Source organism: Apium graveolens, chromosome 2 (assembly GCF_009905375.1).
Source record: "Apium graveolens cultivar Ventura chromosome 2, ASM990537v1, whole genome shotgun sequence".
Lineage (NCBI taxonomy): Eukaryota > Viridiplantae > Streptophyta > Magnoliopsida > Apiales > Apiaceae > Apium > Apium graveolens.
The window spans coordinates 317,842,681-317,847,366 of NC_133648.1; positions in this window are offsets into that span (position 1 = coordinate 317,842,681).

Sequence of the window (4,686 nt, forward strand, 5' to 3'; positions counted from 1 at the left end):
CAAATCCAAGTTCAAGTGTTTTAATTGTGGTATAAGTGGACACTTTGCAAGTGAGTGCAGAAAGCCAACTTCTGAAAAGAAGAAATTTGACCAAGTAGATTACAAAAAGAAATATTTTGATCTGCTCAAGCAAAAGGAGAGGGCTTTCATTACTCAAGAAAAAGACTGGGCAACTGATGGAGAAGAAGAGGATGAAGATGTGGAATATGTCAACTTGGCTCTCATGGCTGATTCTGAGGAAAATGAAGTTAGTTCATCAAGCAACCAGGTAATCACTACTGATTTAACACAGCTTACTAAAGAAGAGTGCAATGATGCTTTTAATGACATGTCTACTGAATTGTATCATTTGCGTGTGTCTCTTAAATCTCTTGCTAAAGAAAATAGTAGGATTAAAGAGAACAATCTGTTTTTAAGTAATAGAAATGCTGTGTTAGAAGATAAGTTGATTGACCTAGAGAAAACTAAGCTACATTGTATATCTGTTGAAAATGAACTAGCTGAATCTGTTAAGAAAGTAGAAATACTTTCCAATCAATTAGAGAGAGAGCAAGATGTGATTAAAGCCTGGAAGACATCTAGGGATGTTAGTGCTCAAATTTCCAAGGTCCAAGGAATTGAATCATTCTGTGAGACTGCCTGGGATAAAAACAAAAAGAAACTGGAATTAATTGATGGGCTGTCAACGGATGTGGAATCAACGGATGATGAAAGTTATCCATTGAAGGAAGAAAAGGAACATCCGTTAAAGGTTCCTCAATTAAAACAGGCAGATGTTTCTAAAAGTGAAAATCTAAAGAAACTCAACAAAAAGTTTGGTTCAACTTCCAAGAACTTTGTCAAAGAAGAAGCAAGCACATCCAAAGATTTCAGTAAGGTGAATATAGGACACATGACCTTAGAACAGTTAAAGAATAGGCTCAAAGTGGTTGAGGATAAAAAGGAAACTAAAAGGAAATCTAATAGAAATGGGAAGGTAGGGGTTAACAAACATAACAATTACACACCTGATAAGTATGCTCCTAGAAAAAGCTGTGTGCATTGTAGTAGTGTTAATCATCTATCTGCTAATTGCAAATCTATTAAGAAAACTCCCATACCTGTACCCTCTTCCATGCCTAATATGTCTGCATCACCTCTGCATGCTATGCCTGTTATGTCTCAACAGAATCCTTATGCACATTTTGCAAACATGCCATATTTTAACAATCCTTATCTTGCTGCATTTAGTATGCCTCAAATGCCATACAATATGCCACTGTGGAATAACATGCTTGCACAATCCATGCCTTATCAAATTCCATATGTGCTAAATGATTCTGTGACTAACCCTACACCTCAACCAACTACATCTAAGATCAAGGTTGACTCAAAGTTACCTAAGTCTAAAGATGCAGGAGGAATGAAGTCTAGAAGAAAGGCTAACAGGAATGGACCCAAGGAAACTTGGGTACCAAAATCAACTTGATTGATTTTATGGTGTGCAGGGAAAAAGAAGAAATCTATGGTACTTGGACAGTGGCTGTTCAAGACACATGACAGGAGATTTCTCCCTGCTCACTGAGTTTAAGGAGAGAGCTGGCCCTAGCATAACCTTTGGAGATGACAGCAAAGGGTTTACTATGGGATATGGCTTGATTTCAACAAGGAATGTCATCATTGATGAAGTTGCATTAGTTGATGGTCTCAAGCACAACTTACTGAGTATCAGTCAACTATGTGATAGAGGGAATACGATTTCCTTCAATTCAGAAGCCTGTGTTGTCACCAGCAAGAAAGACAACAAAGCGGTTCTAACTGGAGTTAGAAAAGGAAATGTGTACTTAGCTGACTTCAACTCTACAAATGCAGAATCTATTACTTGTCTCTTCAGCAAAGCAAGTTCAGTTGAGAGTTGGCTATGGCACAAGAAGCTATCCCATTTGAATTTCAAGACAATGAATGATCTAGTCAAAAAGGACTTAGTTAGAGGAATTCCTCTAGTTGAATTCTCAAGGGATGGTTTGTGTGTTGCTTGTCAGAAAGGCCAACAAAGGAAAGCATCATTCAAAAAGAAGCTTGAAACAACAATTGATGAACCATTACAGCTGCTGCATATGGATTTATTTGGACCAGTCAATGTATTGTCAATTGCAAGAAAAAGATATTGCTTAGTGATTGTAGATGATTTCTCAAAGTTTTCATGGGTCTATTTTCTTGGATCAAAGGATGAAGCAAGTGAAATCATTATCAATCACATCAGGCAAGTCAATAATCATCCTGACTTGAAGGTTAGGAATATCAGGAGTGACAATGGAACTGAGTTCAAGAATTTGTCAATAAGGCTGTTCTGTGAAGAAAATGGAATCATGCATGAGTTCTCAGCTCCAAGAACACCTCAACAAAATGGGGTAGTTGAAAGAAAGAACAGATCTTTGATTGAGGCTGCCAGAACAATGCTTGAAGAATCAAAGTTACCAACATATTTCTGGGCTGAAGCTGTTAATTGTGCCTGCTACACTCAGAATATTTCTTTGATCAATCAAGCTAAAGGCATGACTCCTTATCAGTTGTTCAAGAGAAGAAAACCAACTCTAAACTTTCTTCATGTCTTTGGATGTAAATGCTTTATACTGAGGAATCAATCTGACCATAAAGGGAAGTTTGATGCAAAGGCTGATGAAGGGATATTTGTTGGTTACTCAGCTGGAAAATCTTATAGGGTCTACAATCTAAGAACCAACATTGTTATGGAATCTGTGCATGTTGTGTTTGATGATAAAAAGATTGATGGACTAACAGATGAGGGACACAATGAGAGACTCAAATTTGATAACATTGAGATATATTGTGATGATAGTGAAGAGGAGATTGATGGAGATGACACTTCAAAAGGGATTCAAAATATGCCCTTGGATAATGCACAAAATTCTGCATCCGTTGATAGAGGCAATGCAGTATCCGTTGAAAGACATAGTGCATCATCTGTTGAAGTACTAAATGAAGCATCCGTTGATTATAGTTCATCAACGGATAATCGATTTACATCATCAGTTGATAGAACTCCAAATTCCCTGCAAAGAACCAACAACTCAGGGGGAGTTTCAACTAATCAACACTCTGTCTCACATCATGACAATACTGAGGCCACCTCATCTAGAGCACATCTTCCACCTCAAAGGAAATGGACCAAGAATCATCCCTTTGAATTGAGCATTGGTGATGCATCATCTAAAGTGCAAACAAGAAAAGCTACTCAAGATGAATGTCTGTATAGTAGTTTTCTATCTCAGGAGGAACCTAAGAAAGTGGAAGAAGCTTTATTGGATCCAGATTGGATATTAGCTATGCAGGAAGAGCTGAACCAATTTGAGAGAAACAAAGTTTGGAAGCTGGTACCCAAACCAAAGAACAAGAGTCCTATTGACACAAAATGGGTATTCAGAAACAAGATGGATGAAAATGGCATTGTCATAAGGAATAAAGCCAGATTGGTTGCTAAAGGCTATTCTCAACAAGAGGGAATAGATTTTGATGAAACATATGCTCCTGTTGCAAGACTTGAAGCCATCAGAATTTTTCTAGCCTATGCAGCCCATGCCAATTTCAAAGTCTATCAAATGGATGTCAAGAGTGCATTTCTAAATGGGAAATTGGAGGAAGAAGTCTATGTAAGTCAACCTCCAGGGTTTGAAGATCCAAATTTTCCAGACTATGTGTATTATCTGTTGAAAGCACTCTATGGACTGAAGCAAGCACCTAGAGCCTGGTATGAAACCCTATCAAAATTCCTTTTAGAGAATCACTTCACTAGAGGTACTGTTGATAAAACTCTCTTCTTTAGGAATGTTAATGGCTCTAGTATACTTGTTCAAATTTATGTAGATGACATAATATTTGGTTCTAAAGATAATAAACTTTGCAAAAAGTTTGCTAAGCTAATGCAAAGTAAGTATGAAATGAGCCTGATGGGAGAACTAACCTATTTTCTTGGTTTACAAGTTAAACAAGTTAGTGATGGAATTTTCATTAGTCAAACTAAATATATTCATGATCTTCTAAAAAGGTTTGACTTAATGGAATGTTCATCTGCAAAAACTTCCATGGCCACTGCCACCAAACTTGAATTGAATAAGACTGAAAGGTCTGTGGACATTACAAGTTATAGAGGCATGGTTGGTTCACTTTTATATTTAACTGCCAGTAGACCAGATATAATGTTTGCTACATGTCTGTGTGCTAGATTTCAAGCTGATCCTATGGAGTCTCACTTAATTGCTATCAAGAGGATTGTCAGATATCTCAAGGGTACACCAAATTTAGGTATTTGGTATCCTAGAGAATCTGGCTTTGATCTAATTGGTTATTCAGATGCAGACTATGCAGGTTGCAAAATAGACAGGAAAAGTACAACAGGCTCCTGCCAATTCCTGGGAAACAAGCTTGTATCATGGTTTAGCAAAAAGCAAAATTCAGTCTCTACTTCTACAGCTGAGGATGAATACATTGCTGCTGGAAGTTGTTGCTCTCAAGTGTTATGGATGAGGAATCAACTCCTTGATTATGGACTTCATGTTGATAGAATTCCTATCTTTTGTGATAACACAAGTGCCATAGCCATAACAGAGAATCCTGTGCAGCACTCAAGGACCAAGCACATTGATATCAAGTACCACTTCATCAGAGAGCATGTCATGAATGGTACAG